Here is a 19,369-nt window from a genome sequence, read left to right as displayed (position 1 = left end):
ATTTATTTTTGCTTATGTTTTTTAATTTACTAATTTGTGGGTATTCCCTTATCTTAATACAATATTAATACTTGAGGGCAGTTACATTTTTAACTTTGGGTCTCTAACATCTGGAGCAGCTAGATAACACAGTGGACAGAGTACTAGGTCTGTAATCAGGAAGATTTATTTTTCTTAGTTTAAATCTGGCCTCAGACATGTACTAGCTGTATGACTCTGGGCAAGTCATTCTCCCCTGTTTGCCTTAGTTTCTTTATATGTAAAATAAGCTGGAGAAGGAAATGGCAAACCATTTCAGTTTCTCTGCCAAGAAAATCCCAAATTCAATCAGAAAGAATCAGATGTGACTTTTAGATTTAACAAGTACTGCTTTGTAGTAATGATATTTGGATGTTATTGTTCTTAATTTGTTATAGCATTAAGTAAATTATTCAATTGTATGATCACTTTTAATATGTGACTTGCCAAATTACAAGCAAATAATATCTGTGTACTTATTGAAGTGTGCATTTCCCTAAAGAATGTTTTGTAGTTGTATTCATGTTGTACCTCTGTGTAGTATGTAGATTCCTAAACATTTTAATAATTCTGTAATTTTTTTGAATGGAATTTAAGAGAAAAGAATACTACAGTATTGAAATGAGTAACTATTAGGAAAAGATTCTCCCCCACCTCATCCTGCCGCCTAGTGACTCTGATTTCTCTCCCTCTGTGCTCTAATCCTTGCCTAGGATTATTTTACTATCAAACATTCAGCAAGCACAATGGTGAGGAGAGCCATCATCCAATATGCTAATTGAGCCATTCATTGTCTCACATCCAATAGGTAGCCTTAAGTGCTTTTTTTATCTGATTCAGAGTTTAAGCCCTCTACAAGTAACTATGAAGTTGAGATTGGAAAGGGGTAAAAATTCAGATTAGCAACTGAACAACTCCATTTACCAGAGCCCTGATATGGTCATTTTCTTTCTACTTGAACATTCCTTTGATGAGAGGGGATGATAAAGTATCTTACAATATGATTTTTCTTATATTGAGACTAAATATTCTTTCTTGTAATTCAGGATTATAGATATAATGTTGGAAAGGAATTTAGAAGGCAATTCTCTCATTTTACAGATGAGGAAATTGAGATAAAGAGATTAAGTGACATATCCTCAGTCACACAAATATTATTTGCAGAGAGAATATCTAAAATAAGCCATGGTTATTTCCATTGACTCACCTTGCTATACAGTGGTCCAAATTGTGCCCTTCAAAGCCATGCAGCTCAACTGGGAGTTTCAAAACCAGGGAAAGAAAGAAGAAAGGAAGGAAGGAAGTGAGAGAGGAGGGAAGGAAGGAACTTACAAATATAATTTCATCTGATCTTCATAATTATCTGGAAGGTAGGTGCTATTATTATCCCATTTCACAGTTAAAGAAACTGAGACAGACAGAGGTTAACTTACTTGCTCAGGTTCACAAGGCTAGTAAGTATCTGAGGTTTGATTTAAACTTACATCTTCCTCACTTCAGGTATAGTTCTCTATTCATTGCACTACCTGGCTGACTATATCAATGATCTAGCCACTATCCTTAGATCTTTTTTTTTTTTCATTCTGAACTCTTCAGTAGGTCTTTACCATCATATGTTTGGGTGATAATTAAAACAAACAAACTTTCTGCTCACAAACTTCTCTTTCCATCTTGTACTTTGCCTCACCTAAACCTTTATCCGCAATGAGAACTGCTATTTCTATAGTCTTTAGTTCTTTCTCAGAGTACCAGTGCTGCTCTGAATTCCCTTTTCTCCCTTTCTAATCTCAACTCCATAGTTACTCATTTCAATACTGTAATATTCTTTTCTCTTGAATTCTATTCAAAAGAATTACAGAATTATTAAAAGGCTTAGGATTGTACCTACTACACAAAGGTACTACATGAATATGACTATAAGACATTATTTATAAAAATACGTACTTCAATAAGTAGACAGATATTAATTACTTATAGTTGGGCAAGTCAACATATTAAAAATGACTATACCAGCTAAATAATTTACTCAACGTTATACTAAATTAAGAACAACCACATTCAAATCTCATTACTACAAAGGAGTACTTGTTAAATCTAATTAACACTAGTTAAAATTGGTTTGATCAGTAAAACAATTTAAGTACTCATTATATAAAAATAGAGGAATACAGCAACTAATTGATTGATAAAGCTAAGGACCCCAGCCACGGGAGTAAGGACAAAACTGTGTGGAAAACTGGAAAGCGATCTGGCATAAATTAGACCAACATTTAACAGAATATATGACAACATGCTCTAAACTAAGCCATGTATCTTAGTTATAGAAAGTCACATTAAAATAATTGAAAAAGGAAGAAAATGCCTTGCACAACTATGAAGAACGACTTCCTTACAAAACATGGATAAAATCACACAATGGAAAATTTAAATTGTATAACATAGAAAGGTTTTTGCATACACACACACAAATGCAATTGGAATGAAAAAAAATCTTTGCAGGAAGTTTTTTGGATAAAGGCATTATAGGAAAGAACACTTTCAAATATATAAGATTGATAGCTATTACTCAACATAATGAAATGGTAAAAATATATGAAAATATTTCTCAAAGAAAAAAATGCAAGTCATTAATAGCCATATGAACAGATGTTCCTAATCACTAATAATTGGAGAATTGAAAATTAAAATAATCATCAAGTTCCACCTTAAACCTTTCAGATTTCCAAGATGACAAAAAAAGGAAAAATGTGATTGTTAAAGGGGCTGAGGGAAAATCAGGCACATGAAGATTTGTATGAACTGATTCAGACTGAAGTGAGAAGAACCAACAGAATGATTTGTACAATAACAACTACATTGTAAAGCAAATAATTTCGAGACAATTATGGTTTCTAATCAACAGGGAGCACAACATTCCTAATAAATATCTGTACAAAATTATTTAAATGAAAATACAACAAAATAGGCCAAAACATTAAAATTTTATTCTGGCTGAACAATTGTGATATATGAATATAATGGAATTATGGAATGGAATAGAATGTTCTATAATTCTATAATGGAATGTTCCATAAAATGTTCTATAAAAATGATTAACAGGTGGATTTCAGAAAAGACCGAGAAAGACTTACATAAACTGATGCTGAGAGAAGTGAGCTGAACCAGGAGAACGTTGTTCACGGCAACAACAGCATTGTGTGATGATCAACTAATGATTCAAGACAATTTCAAGAGATTCATGGAAAATGCTGACCATATCCAGAGAAAGAATTAGGAATTTGAATGTAGATCAGACATACAATGTTCACTTTTTTCCATGGTTTTTCCCTCTTGTTTTGAGTCTTCTTTCACAACATGCCGAATGTGGAAGCATGTTTGATATGGCTGTACATGTATAACTTATTTCAGATTGCTTGTTATCTTTACGAGAGGTAGGAAGGGGAGGTAGGTAGAAAAATCTGGAGCTCAAAATCTTACAAAGATGAATGTTGAAAAATATTATATCCTGGGAGTTGATTAGATTTCTCTCATGAATGTGATTTGTTTCAATATAAGGAAAATTATAAATATAACAGTTGACACTAATCAGCTAATAATTAGACATCAAGTATATATTAAGGTTTTAACATAGATAAGTCATTTTCTAAAGTGCTGGGTATACAAACACCAACCAATCAATAAAAAATACTTTCTATTCTCAAGGATGATACATTTTAATCAGAGAGAGCACATCTAAATAACTTGGTACATCTAAAATATATATGCATTAGATCATAGGAAAACTCAGAAGCAACTGAAGGAACTAGGTTATGCATTTTAAAGAAGGTAGAATAAGGGCTTAGAAAAAGACCATTAAATTTGGCAAATAAGAGTTGATTGGTAACTTTGAAGAGAGTAGTTTCAGTTGGCTATTGAGGTTGGAAACCCGACTTCTAAACTAATTTGGTAAGTAGTATCAATTTAAAACCTAAAGCCAACATTATATGCAATGGAGACAGGCTAAACTTTATTTTTTAAAAAGCAAGAAAGTTGACTATCAGCACTACCATTTAAAATTATTCTATAAATGTTACTTATAGCAATAGGAAAAGACAAATAATGCAAATGAATAACTATAGGCAAAAACTATCAAGTTTTGTTTGTTTTTTTAGATGATATGATGGACTTTTTATAAAAAGCAAAAGTCAATTGGAAAATTAACTGAAACAGTTACCTTCAGAAAAATTGTAGGATAGAAAGGAAACCCACACAAATAATTAACATTTCTGTATATAGCCAACAAAATCCAGCAGGAAGAGATAGAAGGAGAAATTCCATTTAAAATAACTAGAGAATGTATAAAATATTTGGGAGTCTCTTTTTCTAGACACACAAAGGAACTCTATGAATTCAATTATAAAACATTCTTTTCAGAAATACAGAACTAAATAATTAGAGAAATATTAATTTATTATCAGTAGGCCATGCCAATGTAATAAAAATGATAATACTACCTAAATTAATTTACTTTTTCAGTGCCATGCTAATCAAATCACCATAAGATTACTTTATAAAGCTAGGGAAAAAAGATGATGATACTCATCTGGAAGAACAAAAGGTTAAGAATCTCAAGGGAAATAATGGGAAGAAATGTGTTGGGGTAAAGGGTTCAGCAATACCACATCTCAATCTATACTACAAAGAAATGATCATTAAAAAGAACTATTTGTTTAAAAAATAGAGAATCTGAGCAGTGGAACAGATTAGATACATAAGATAAAATAGAACATATTTGGATAAACCCCAAAATGGTAGCTACGGACTAATGATTCATTATTCAGCAAAAACTGCTGAAAAAAGAAGTTTGGAAGAAATAAAGTATGAACCAACATCTCACACCATATACCAAGAAAAGCTTCAATTGGACATGTGACTTAGATATAAAAGGTCATATAATAAACAAATTAGAGGAGAAAGGAAGAAGATTTTTTTTTTTGTATAGAATAAGACTGAAGGGATAGAGGAAATTATAGAAGACCAAATGGTCAGTTTAGATTATGTAAAATTGAAAAATGAATGCATAAAAGCAATATGATTAAAGGAGAAGGAACTGAGGAAAATTATTTCACTAAATTTCTCTGATAAAAATCTCATATCCAAAATATGTAAAGATTGTTTCTGATGTTGACAGCTATTCTCCAATAGATTAAGATAAAGCATATGAATAGTCAATATGTAAAGGAAGAAATCCAGACTATCAACAACCACATCATAAAATGTTCTAAATAACTATTAGAAAAATGCAAATTTTAATAATAATGATAATAGTAACAACAGCAATAGCTAACATCATATCTAGTACTTGGGGGTAGTTAGGTGGTACAGAGGCTAGAATGATGGGCCTAGAAGATTCATTTTCCAGAGTTCAAATCTGTCCTCAGACATTTATTAGCTAAGTGACCCTGGGCAAGTCTCTTAAGCCTGTTTACCTCAGTTTCTTCATCTATAAAATGCGCTGTAGAAAGAAATAACAAACCACTCTACTATCTTTTCTAAGAAAACCCCAAATAGAGTTATGAAAAATTGGACACAACTGGAAAATGTAACAATACTGTGCTATATTTTAAGGATATAGAATGAAATAAAAACAAATATAGTCCCTGCCCTCAAAAAGCTTACAATCTAATGGAGAAGATCACAGACAAATGAAAGTTGAAAAATTTCAAAGGTAAATGCGCGCTCAGCTCAAATGTATAATAGAGTAGACCAGAGAAGTTAAAAAGAAAAGTAGCTGGTGGGAAATAGTGAGACATGTTGAATCCTCTCCCTAAATAAAGCTCATTCCCCATGCCCAAGTCAGTGGGTCTAATTAGAGGGACAGAGAGTACTTCTGAGATGATATCACCAGGAAATTTCAATTTTGTAGGATAATGAGATTTCACAATGATGAGTTTCCTGGGATAGAAAGACATGACAAGCTCCAAAGAAATTCACCAACAGGATGGCTGTTGAGAAATGGGGATATGGTCATAGCTTCATCCTTCAAAACTGGAGGGAATGATAATAGAACTGCTATTCTGAAACCAAGTCTAGCTAATAAAAATGAGCAGTTTGCCAAAGTAGAACTGACAAAGAACTGGAGAGGAAGTAACTGTGACTTTAATTTTAATGATGTTAAAAAGGGAACCCAGGCACAATCTAATACACATCATAGATTTGAAGAGGATGAAATTTAAGGAATTCAGAGGAAGGATTCCATGACCTAAGAATCTGAAAGAAGTTGGTTCAGGATGAAGGGAAGCCATTAAAGATGAAAATCTAATAGTATTTGATTGTTGTGAGGAAGAAAATTATTGTTCTCCCAGAAAGATCTATGTAGTCTCAGTACCCAATCTCAAATAGTATTATAGAGCAGGAATTATTGAAATGATTTGATTACTGGTTTAAAAAAAGTGAAATTGACCAATAGAATAGATTTGATGCATAATATTTGGAAGAAAAATGCTCACACACACACACACACACACATGCACACACACATCTATACAAAGTAATTTGGTGTTTGAAAAACTTCTAGTTACTGGAAGAAAAACTCATTGTTTGACAAAAACTTCTGGGAAAACTGGACAGCAGCCTGGTAGAAATTAGATTTAGACCAACAACTCTTATCTTATACCAAGAGGAGTTCCAAATGGATTTATGATCTATATATACAATTTCACATAATAGGCAAATTAGATGAGCAAAAAAAATGTACTTTTCAGATCTATGGATCAGGGATGGGTTCAAACAAGTAAAAGAGATAATCAACAAGCTAAAATGAATGGTTCTGATTGTATAAAACTTAGCACATTTCATTGTGTAGTAAAACACAATTAAAAGGTAAACAGGTAACAGAAAAAGTATAGCTATTTTAAAGGTCTTCTATTCAGATTACATAAGCAGTGGATTCATATCTAATTACTAAACTGAGTCATTCTTGAATAGATAGATAAAGGATATGAACAAACAATTTTTAAAGGAAAAAATTCAAGCTGTCAATAAATATATGAAAAAATGCTCTAAATCACTGGCAACTAGAGAAATGTAAATTAAAGGAACTTTAATTTCCATTTCACACTTATCAGACTAATAAAGAAAACAAAGGAAGAAAATAACAAATGTTGGAAGGGCAGTGGGAAAACTGACCCAATGTTGCATAGTTTGGGGATTTGTGAATAGGTGCAACCATCTTAGAAATCAATTTGCAATTACATATAAAAAAGTACTAATCAGTGAATACTTCTGAAGTACAGAGATATAAGTATGTATTTGCAAAAGATGAAAGCAATTGGGGGGAAGGACTACCTATACAAAAATAATTTTTGTGTTGTCAAAAAATTAGGAACTCAAGAAATGCTGATCAGTGGAGTTATAGATAATGTGTTGTGTATATGAATGATATGGAGACATAATATTGTTGAGAGAAATAAAAAATAAAACATGACTATTATCTGTGCATACCCTTTGATCCAGCAGTGTTACTACTGGGATTATTTCCCAAAGAGATTATAAAGAAGGGAAAGGGACCTGTATGTGCACGAATGTTTGTGGCAGCCCTTTTTGTAGTGGCTAGAAACTGGAAACTGAATGGATGTCCATCAGTTGGAGAATGGCTGAATAAATTGTGGTATATGAAAATTATGGAATATTACTGTTCTGTAAGAAATGACCAACAGGATGATTTCAGAAAGGCCTGGAGAGACTTACACGAACTGATGCTAAGTGAAATGAGCAGGACCAGGAGATCATTATATACTTCAACAACAATACTAGATGATGACCAGTCCTGATGGATCAGGCCATCCTCAGCAACGAGATCAACCAAATCATTTCTAATGGAGCAGTAATGAACTGAACTAGCTATACCCAGAAAAAGAACTCTGGGAGATGACTAAAAACCATTACATTGAATTCCCAATCCCTATATTTATGCACACCTGCATTTTTGATTTCCTTCACAAGCTAATTGTACAATAATTCAGAGTCTGATTCTTTTTGTACAGCAAAATAATGTTTTGGTCATGTATACTTATTGTGTATCTAAGTTATATTTTAATATATTTAACATCTACTGGTCATCCTGCCATTTAGGGGAGGGGGTGGAGGGGGGGTAAGAGGTGAAAAGTTGGAACAAGAGGTTTGGCAATTGTTAATGCTGTAAAGTTACCCATGTATATATCCTGTAAATTAAAGGCTATTAAATAAAAAAAAAAAAAAAAAAAAAAAACATGACTATTATGGTAATATGTTTAATATGATTATTCATGTGTAATCTCCATCAGATTTTTTGCTGTCTTGGGGAGAGGGAGGAGAAGGAAGTAGGGATAAATAAATTGCAAATCAAAATCTTATAAAAGTAAATGTTGAAAATGAAAAAAAAATTAAAAAAACACAAAATAAAGAAAGAAATGATTGTAAATGCTTACCTGAACTGATGCAGAGTGAATTGAACAGAACTCATAAAAATAACATTCTCTAACATCCTTATTATGAAAATAATTATAATAAAAAGTCACAGAGTTTTAATGACTATTACATTATTTGTGAAGAATGAAATAAGTAGCACCAGGAGAGCAATTTATACAATTAACAACAATAATTTAAAGATAAACAAATTTAAAAGCTGTAAGAACTAAAATGCACACATTGATCATCAATGTTTTCAGAATAGCTTTTTATTGACTTAAAAAGTACTTCAAAAATACAGAAAGGTGACATACTACCAATGAGTGTCACAGTCTCTTTGATATGGCTACTGTTGTTCATTTTGCTTAGTTGTTTTACTTGATCACAAAAGAGCTCTTAAGAAATGGAATTAATTTGAAAATGTTTGTAATGTAAAAACAAAATACATCATAAAACTTTAAAAAATACTCAGATTAACTGCTACCTTTAAACTTAGTGTCATGGACAGTTTCTACTTTTTCTCCTTAGAATTAATTCAGCACAGTGCCTGGCACACAGTGAAATACTTGTTGATTATTCATTTTCTTTTTTCTGAAATGAAGTGAATTTAATTTTCTCTTTTTCCATTGGTCTGGATATTTTATATTTTTTGAAAAATTTATTTATTCCCTATTTCACATAATTTATAGGTTTTGTAGGCATGCAACAAGGAAAAATAGGTTCTAATAAATTTTCCTTCATGTCATCTTTATCTACTATGAATTCTCCTTTTTCAATTTGGAGTACAGCAATTTGGGTTTCCTCTCCTGTTTTTCTAAATTAAATTAACTAGAAATTCATTTATTTTATGAGTTTGAAAATACCCTTGATTTTGTTTTTCAATTCAACCTTTTTATTTTAAATTTTGTCTAATTTGATTTTCAGATTTTTAATTCTGTGTCTACTTAGAGTTTTTTTTTTTTGATTTATTGATTTTCTAAGTTGTTCGAAATTTACATAAGTTTTTGATCTCTTCTTTTCCCCTTTTGTTTGATGAGAATATTTATATCATTTTTCTCTCTTCTGTAGATTTTTTTTTGAAAAAAATTACCTACTGTATTTATGATTTGTTATTTGGAGCACATTCCTTGGATTACATTATTTAAGAGCCTCCACTATGTTCTTCATTGATTATAATTTTTATACCATTATGATCAGCAAAAAATATTTACTATTTCTGCTTTTCTTCATTTGTTTATGAGTGTTTTACACTCCAGAGCATGGCTGATTTTTTTGGTAATGTTTTGTGTTAGATTTTTCTAGGTCTAAAATGACTTTCTATGTTGGGTAAGCCCCAGTGGATCACTTATGGGTAGAAATTGACAAGAGGATGAAAGGACATGGATCACATATCATTGAAGAAAATACTCAAAGTAGTGAGACCAAGAAACATCAAAGAAGTTCATACTGATTTAGTTACATGATTATATATCTTGCATCGACTCTATAGCTTGTATATATGTATATAATTTATGAATTTCTATCTTTCTACCTCTCCATTTATCCACCCTACCATCTATCAATTTATGTCATCTTCCTCACTAGATATAAACTACTCAAATGCAGGGATTGTTTCCCTCTATCAATAAGCATAGTCCCTGGCACATAATGAGTACTTAATAAATACTTGTAAAGATTTAATGAAAATAATTATCTGTTCCTTATAGGATGCTTTCTGTTTTGGATTTGATAGAGACAGATTCAACTCCCAGTCCTAACTGTTTCTCATTTCTAGCTATTCCACAATAACCACTATACCTCCATTTTGATGATTATTGTTCAGAATAATATTACAATGTCCTTTCCTCAAAGAACCATTCAGTTACGTTGATTTAACTGCACTTACTGAGGCAGCAAAATGGATTGAGATTTTTGAGGAATATCATTCATAAAATGGTTTGCAATGAATAGTCTGTTTATGTTTATTTCCAAGTTAATCCAAACTTCTCGAGCAGAACAGCACATTTTCAGAAAATTCTAGACAAAGTGTTATTTTGCAAAGAGGTGACATGTTGTGATAAGCACTTAATAGAACTTTGCTGACTTTACTTGAAAGCATACTGGGCCTAGAATCAAGAGAGTCTTAGACCTCATTGATTATCAGTTTTCAAATAAGTAAAATGAAGATCATAATATCTATAGAATCTACCTCATAAGATATTAATAATGCAGCTAAATTGCTTCTAAATCCTTAATCTACAGCACAATTGTTATTATTGTTACTATAACTAGAGAGAATATGCTTGTTCTCTGATTTTCCTCTCTTTATTCTGAAGCTTGGGGATTAATACTTATATAGACAGCAGTTTATTAAAAAAATATACCCAGTTTTGATGTTATGACCTAGAACCTTAGGGTAGATATTTAGCTCCCACTAGAACATTCATACTGTACTAGATAGGGACTACAGGAAATGCAAAAGAAGTGTGTGAAACAATTTCAATCCTTGAGGTATTTGGAATTTAATTTTAAATTTTATTTTTTAAAAAAGAATAATTTAACAAACAGCAAATACAATGAACATTTGAACATATAAAGAACAGAATAGAATTGAATGTAAAACTGTGAATCTTTATTAAGTATAGCTTGCTTTTCCTCATATGTAAATAAAATTATGTAAATAAATATAGCTTTCAAAACTGTCCTGAATGTTGTTTTCTTTTGCTCTCTCTTCTATTTTTCCTGATTGTATGTTTTATTAAAAAATATCTTCAATGGCCCTTTCCTCTTCCTCCTCCTCCTCCTATTCCTCTTTCTAATTCTTGTTCTTCCTCTTCCTTCCTCTCCTCTTCCTCTTCCTCCTTCTTTTGCTCCTCCTTCTCCTTCTTGTTCTTCCTATTCCTTTTCTTCCTTCTTCTCAAACCTATTGCCAACCCCTTTCTTCCTTTTAACTTTACACCTATCTTGGAAAAAAAGAAAATGAAAAATCCTAGCATATTTGTATAGTTGATGTAAAACAAATTGTCATATTGATGCTCTTTGAAAATGCATGTCTCATTCTGCATTTTGAGTCAGCCACCTTTGGTCCAGAGATGTGTAGGATGCTTTAATATTCATCTTCTGCAAACATGAGTGGTCATTTCATTAATCAGAGATCTTAAATATTTCAAAATTATTTGTCATTATAGTTTTTTAGTTATTATATAAATAATTCTTCTGGATTTACCTATCCATTGGTTCATATAAGTTTTCCCAGGCTTCTCTAAAATCATCCCCTCATTATTTTTTATATCGCAACAATATTCTATTGCATTTATATACCATAGTTTCTTCAGCCATTCTTCAATTGATGGACAGCCTTTTTTGCTATAATAGAAAAGAGATGTTTTAAATATTTGTATGTGGATAGACCCTTTTTTCTTTTTCTTTGATCTCTTTTGAGTATAAGTCTAGCAGTGACATTCCTGAATGCACAGGTTAGTGACTTTTGCAGCATAATTCCCAATTGATTTCCTTTGGAATGCAGTTAAAGAATCACGGGTGATATTAATATAATGGAAGTCATACAGAGGATACATGATTTAGCATTCAGATATATGTTATGGATTATGTGAGATCAGGAAAGACAGAACTAATAGTTTGTACTAGATTTGTAGATTTAAGTTTTATGGTGGGAAAAAAGACTTGAATTGGGCTTTTCAAGATGGGTAGGTTTGGGAAACTTGGAAAGAGAAAAAAGAACAGCAAAAAGCTATAATTAATATAATCTATAATTTGAACAAAGACAAATTCATTTGGCACTGGTGGTAGAGGAGGAGAGGGAAACTATTGGGAAACATCTAAGACCTGGATGATAAGTGTCATAGGGACAGCAATTCTGAGCACCAATTTGTAGGAGGAAAGGGAGGATAGAGAAAGAGACAGACAGACAGAGAGAGACGAAAACAAAGAAACAGAGACAGAGAGAAGGCAGAGAGAAGGAGGGAGGGAAGAAAAGGAAGAGGAAGAAAGAGTGAAGGAGAGAGAGACCGAGACAGATAGAGAGAAACAGAGACAAAGAGAGTGATAGAGACAAAGACAGACAGACAGACTCTGGAGCATATAAAGTGGAGGAGAGGTTGTTTTTAGAAGACAGAGTAAAGTAGGTCTGGGCCAGAGAAGAGCTTACTTGGCATTAATACGATGTACTGAGGTCAGTTATTTCTACCTGCTAGAGTGTAGATATTATTAAGGCCCTCTAAGTTTCATCCACCATGGGCCCAAGCCCTAATAACCATGCCCTACTTACCATTCCAAAATAGCATGGACAAAAGCATAAAAGCAAGAATTAATGTGACTTGTGATGGACTGGGGAATTAATTGTAAGTAAGCAGGCAATTAAGAGATCTCGTCCAAATTTCAAGACCAAATAGGCTCCTGTGGCCAAGAAATAATACTAGCGTGATCATTGTTTTAAGATAGACCACTCTGGGTTTCTATATGTTAGTCAAAAATTTAATGACAATATAACATAAGAGTGCACAGGAGTATATAATGGTTTTCTGGAGGACTTCCTAAATCACTGTTCCCATCACATTTTGCATCTATCCTTTGGATATTCATCTATCCTTATACCAGAGATTAGTCATTTGTGTGAATTCCTTACTGAAAGAAGCTCTCCCCAGGTTTTGATTATCTATTGATTATGTCCCATTCATGTTCCTGACATCCAGAGTGATTGGAAAGTTTGAGTGGAATTTTATATAGTTAAAGTCATCCATCATGCAACACTGAAGATACATGATGATGACAACAAGAAAGTTTCTGCACAAATTAAAACAATAATAACAAAAACAAAATCAGAATGGAGCCCTAAGGACAGAATCATTCCTCCATCAAAAATCACTTTTCCTGAAATATGTAATGATACCTAGATTTGCAAAAATGAAATATGAGAATGAAAAAGAATTAGAGTCCCTTTCCTATTAATAAATCTTGACTGGTGTTGCTAACTCTCAGAATTTTGTTTTCCAAATGAGATTTAAAGCTCTGTTATGTTAAACACACACACACACACACACACACACACACACACACACAGAATGACAGATATTTAACTATACCACTGTGCCCTCCCCTAACTATATACTTTCTATGATACCTGATATTTGAAACCTCTTTTTTTTTTTTTTAACTGCTTGCTTGCCATAGCTAGTACTTTGGATTATATGTCCATATACAATCCCATTTTAATCATTAGAATGATGACACATAAAATCAGTGGCCCCTTGGATGAAGCTCTCACTCTCAGAACATTCAATAGATTAAATGGAAAGAAAAAAATAAAGAATCAAAAAATTTTATGGTTATAAGTAGTAAACATTTAATAATTAATTCTCCCCCTAAAAACTGTATGCACAATCCACATGGTTTTCACCCTCACTTTTTTTTTTTTTTTTTAAGTCTAGACAGATAAACAACAAAATAATTTACAGATTTCTGAGGCGTAAATACTTACACTGAAAATTTAACAATCAGCTCTCCTAAACTGGTTCAAGCTAGCTTGTGCACTGGCTGGTTGGAACTGACCTCAGACAACCATCCAGTGCTGGTATGGTGACTGACACATAGATATTTAAAAGCTTATCGATTGACTGATTGATCTAGTCCTGAGGCAGTCCATTCCACTTACAGGCAGTTCTAATTATTAAGGATATTCTTCCTGTCATAAATCATAACTTTGCTCCTTTTAAGCCTTTTTTTTTATTGTTCCCAATTCTACCCTCTGGAACCAAACTACAATGATGAAAATTTAAATTCAACAAAATGACAATTCACAGGAGAGAGAATATTGGTCAGCAGTTTATTTGGTGCAGAAGTCTGTGGAGTCCAATTTAACTAAATTTGATTTTACCAATCCCTTAAATGTCTAATATATGCACAATATATGTACAACACTGTATCAGGCATTGGGAGTATGAAGATAAAAATGATATGGCCCTTTCCTGCATGAATCTTATAGTCTATGATGGAAAAGAAAGGGAGATTGAATATGTATATAAACAAGAAAATGCAAAGAATAAGCAAAGTAAATTCAAGAAGATTTGAAACACTTAGAACGGAGGGAATTAGAAAAAAAACTCAAGAAAAAAGAGGAGGATGTTGTGTTTTGAAGGAAGCTAAGGGGGAATGGGGCATGTGAGAGTGAAAAAGTACATCTACGAAGTAGCCCATATGTTATGCTCCACATGGCTTAAGGAGTTGGGAGCCTCTTCTCTGTTGGAGGCAGGTAGCAATTACCATCCATCCGGTCTAAAGGACTTTCAATCCTTAGAAAACTGCCCGGTACATTGTTTTTGTTTAATCATTTTTAGTCATATCTGACTCTTTATGACCCCATTTGAGGTTTTCTTGGCAAAGATACTGGAAATCGTTTGCCCTTTCCTTCTCCAGTCCATTTTACAGATGAGGAAATTGAGGCAGACAGGATTAAGTCATTTGTCCAGAGTCACACAACTAGTAAGTGACTGAGACCAGGCTTGAACTCACCTCTTTCTGACTCCAGATTTGATACTCTTTATCTCCTGAGCCAACTAAATGACCCTAGTTAGGCACTTAAATATTTATTGAATGAATGAATGGATGGAAGAAAGGATCCATGTAGCCCAATCATGGAGCCTCCAATACTTACCTTTGAATTAGCCTCATTCACCAGCTATCTGACTATGGGCATTGAATAAAAAAATCACACCACCTGCCTCCTAGAATCACAATGAAAATATTTAAAAAGTGCTTTGCAAACTTTAATATGCTATTAAAAGGCCGGCTCTTATTATTATTATCATGATTTGCTCTGTTCTATCCCATCTGAAGCCAAGCCTTTCTTAAATCGCCTCTGAGAAAGACACAATTAACACGAGAAAGTTGTGGCTGGCAGACAGTTGGGTGCTTATTGCCTTGGGAGTCCCGGTGGTAGAGACCCAATCCTAATGGGGAGAATGAAAACTGACCTTGAGCTGGACAATAGATACAAGATTGGAAGGGCTGGATCTGCCTCCAAGAGATGGCCAGGAGTTTCCTGTTTTCATTCAGATGTGTACAAATCACCTCAAGATGCCCCCCTCCCCTTTTTCTCCCCCCCCCAAAAAAAAAAAAAAACCCACTAAGGTCTGAAAGAAACTCTTGTTATATTGTTGCTACTTAGGTTTCACTGAGCCGGCATTATCTACTCACAGCTTTAATGACTTCCTGCTGAGAGAGCCTCGTAGAAGTCTTGGCAGCAGGGCTAAGAATAGCATTAAATGCAAGGTTATCTAGGCATTACACTCACTGTAACATGCAATTAACTCTCCTCTTCCATTTTCATTACACAATTATTCATTAATGTCAATTTAATTTTATGCATTGTTCTACATGACCGAAGGCTGATTACGGGCCTTTTCACTCCAATATCCCAAGTTAACTGGTGCCAGCCTCACTCAGGGCTGCCTAATTGCAATTTAGCCCAGACAATTCCTCCCATTTTTGCCCTCAAGTAATGGAACAACAGATTACGGCCAGGTAAAGATTTTAAGGTGGAGAGTCCAAGCCTGCAAAAACACTGCGGTGACTGCAGGGCTCTTTCCTCTCTTTTATCTAATGGAATAGAAAGCCAGAGTGAAATGAAATGAAGCAAAAAATAACAATAATTTTAAAAAAGAAAAGAAAAGAAAAAGGATTTCTGCCTGAGATGAAATGGAGTGGGGCTCTACGAACTATAAAAGTTGCCAAGTGCCCTACTAGGATTCTGGGAATTATAGAAATCTCTTCCAATAGGGTCATTCTGTTTTAGCCAGATTGGGGGATTCTGGAGGATTTGAATTCAAATCCTTCTCTTCCAAGTCTACATCAGTGATCTAATAAACATAAAGGGACCAGGGTGAATGGGCTCCCCAGACCCCTTTTTTAATTTGGCAGAATTGCATAGTTGTCTGTGTAAACTTTTTCTAAAGCCAAAAAAAGCATTTTCCCCCCTTTCCTCTTTATTTTGGAAGCCTAGAAATGCCATTTTGCTTTTCAACATGAATCCTATTTTATTGAAAGTCAGAGAGGAGGAGAAGGAAAGGGTTAATAACAACCTGTGTGAGATCTTGCCTTTGAGGAGGCAAGAAATGGAAGGACTCTGGGTCTCCCCTCAATCTCACAGGTTTTCTACTTTCTGCTTCCAATCAATTAGAAAACCACCTTAAAAAGTCAATGCATATACATGTGAAAAAAGTAGTACCAATTCTAACATATCATCTTGTACAGGTAATTTGCATCGTAGTTTAATTTGCACAAACAGCTCATCATTAGTTTTTCCTGTTTTACCAGCAGACAATTGGCTAAAATTAAGATTTAAAGAACTAATAAAGGAGTTTTAAGATTTCTTTCTCTTTTCTTACTTCCTCCTTTCCTCCCTTCGTTTTCTTCCTTCCTTTTTCTTTCCTTCGTTTTTCTTTCCTTTCTTCCTCTTTTTCTTTCTTCCTTTCTTCTTATCTTCCTTTCTTTCTTTTCCTTTCTTCCTCCTTTCTTCCTCTCACTTACTCTTCCTCTCTTCACTTTCTCTTTCATTCATTCTTTCTCTCTCTTTCTCTTGTTCTTTCTTTCTTTCTTTCTTCCTTTTTTTCTTCTTCCCTCCCTCTCTCTTTCTCTTTCTCTTTCTTTCTTTCTTTCTTTCTTCCTTCCTTCCTTCTTCCCTCCCTCCTTCCCTCCCTCTCTCTTTTTCTTTCTTTCTTTCCTTTTTTTCTTTTCTTTCTCTTTCTTTCCTTTCTTTCCTTCCTTTCTCTTTCTTTTCTTGTGTGTTGTTAAATCCAGGAGAGGGTGTGTCTCCCAGATAATGAAATCCTGTTAAAAGTCAGGAAATAAGTCTGCACTCTTCCACACTGAGCTTGAGGGTTCATTTCAAAGGAGTGCTCTGTGCTAAATTCTTCACAAACACCTGGTAGTAAGAATAACGATGCAGACACATTGCTTTTAAGCACTGTCTAATGCCTAAGGCTGGGCAATGAGACTTTTTTTTTTCCCCTGCAAAAAACAAAGCAAACAGGATAGGAGGAGACCTTAGAGCTGCTCCTTTCTTACCACTCTACCAAAAGCTGGGTCAGCATTTCCATTTGAAATCCCAGGCTTTCAGGGGAGGTTTCATACTCAGCCATAAAAATCAGCTCCAAGTGAGAATTTGGCATGTGACAAGTACAGCCCTAGAGTGAACTTAAAAAAATACAAAAAAAATCCCTTTGGCTATTTTTACATGTTCCCTTCCCCCCCTCCCCACCCCCCCCCCTCTAAATTACTAAAATAGAAAGCAGAAATACCACTATTGTGTACTTTTTTTAGGGGGGTGGGAAATTCATGAAACCATTTAGAGGCTATAATGAGGCATGAGAAATCTTGGACTACACCAGGCTTTCTAAATAGCTAGGCAGGTATTGAAGGCTAAAATTGTTAGTGATTGCAAAATGACTTTTTTCAAAGAAACCTTTGATATCCTTTTCCTCTGTCTTATTGGTCAAGGTTAGCCTTACCCAGACCATGTCAGTAGTGGCGATCAGCCATATGTAACGGTGGTGAGCTGCTGTGGTCGAGGAGTGCAGCAATCCCATTCTGAAGGAGCTGTCAATATGAATTTAGCCAATAGACCACAGGGGCCCTTGAAGGCATGGCCTGCTATTCCACTGGCCTCTAAGTATGTGGCGAAACAATGGGGCTGGGCTGGTTCCTTTGAAAGTGGTGGATTGGATTCCCACCTTGTGGAAGTCAGTAACTTTAACTAGCAAAGCTCCAAACTTAATTAGACCAATTTGGGCCAGAGTCACGTTAGACTGGGGGCAGGGGATGGGGGGTGGGTGTGGATCAGTAGGTTGTAGTGGGAGCATGCTTGTGGTTTTTGTTCAGAAATCTAGATGGGGTCTCAGAGAAGCTTTGGCTGCTCTCAACTGATCCACCAGGCTATAAGCACTTGGTACAAGGTGGTAAGTTCAAAGGATCCTAGATTTAAAACTAAAAAATCAAAAGTGAGTTTAAATCAGTGAATAAATATTTATTAAGTTACTTCTGGTCAGGCATTGTGCTAAGCAGTGGATACACAAAGAAATGTAAAAAAGAGTCTGCTCTCAAGGAACACACAGTCTAATGAGGGGAAAATATGTAAATAGTTACAGACAAGCAAGTTCTGAACAGGATAAAATAGAAATTAATAAAGAGAAGTAACTAGAATTAAGAGGGATTGGGAAAAACCATGGAAAGACTTCGCATAGAAAATGGGATTTTAGCTAGGACTCAAACATAGTCCAACCTGTTTATTCTAAAGAATAGGAAACTGAGTCACACAAATAAAAAAATGTCAGAGGCAAAATTCAGAGCCTGTCTCTAAACCGAACATGAAAATGTGCTGTCTCCTGCCTCAAGACTGGAGAAACTGAAAATTCTAAAGGATGCTTAACCTTTCAGTTTACAATAAACAGAAAAATATTTTACAAAATCATGTTTCATGAAGCAATACCTTCCCTTTCCAGGGTTTCTCAATTGGTTGCAGTCTTAAGAAAGACATTTCCTTGGGTTTCGTTTTGATTGGCTTTCCTTAGTAAAGTCACCCAATCAGACTGTTGCCACAGGCATGTTACTCCACCCCTGGATTTTACACTTAATTTATATGTTACTAATAGTTTACTGCTGTCCAAAATCCCTTTGATTCATGCTCTGTTTGTTTTCACTCTATGAGGTTTATGGCCAAGGGACCTAATTTGCTGGGTTCATTATATGCTATAGTTTAGACAAAAAATATGAACAGGGCTGAGTTTGGGCCCCAGAATTTTGCCTCTGAAGTCAGTCTAGGACTATAGAACAAAGGGGTAATTAGTGGTATCATTGGAGCATTTAGCTTCCTGAAGTTCACATGTGATTAGGACCCTGAATTTATTTTTAATCCATTTACTTGTTTAATAAC

The sequence above is a fragment of the Sarcophilus harrisii genome, chromosome 4 (assembly GCF_902635505.1).
Source record: "Sarcophilus harrisii chromosome 4, mSarHar1.11, whole genome shotgun sequence".
Taxonomy (NCBI): Eukaryota; Metazoa; Chordata; class Mammalia; order Dasyuromorphia; family Dasyuridae; genus Sarcophilus; species Sarcophilus harrisii.
The sequence above is the reverse complement of the archived record's forward strand: the minus strand, read 5'-3'. Positions refer to the sequence as shown.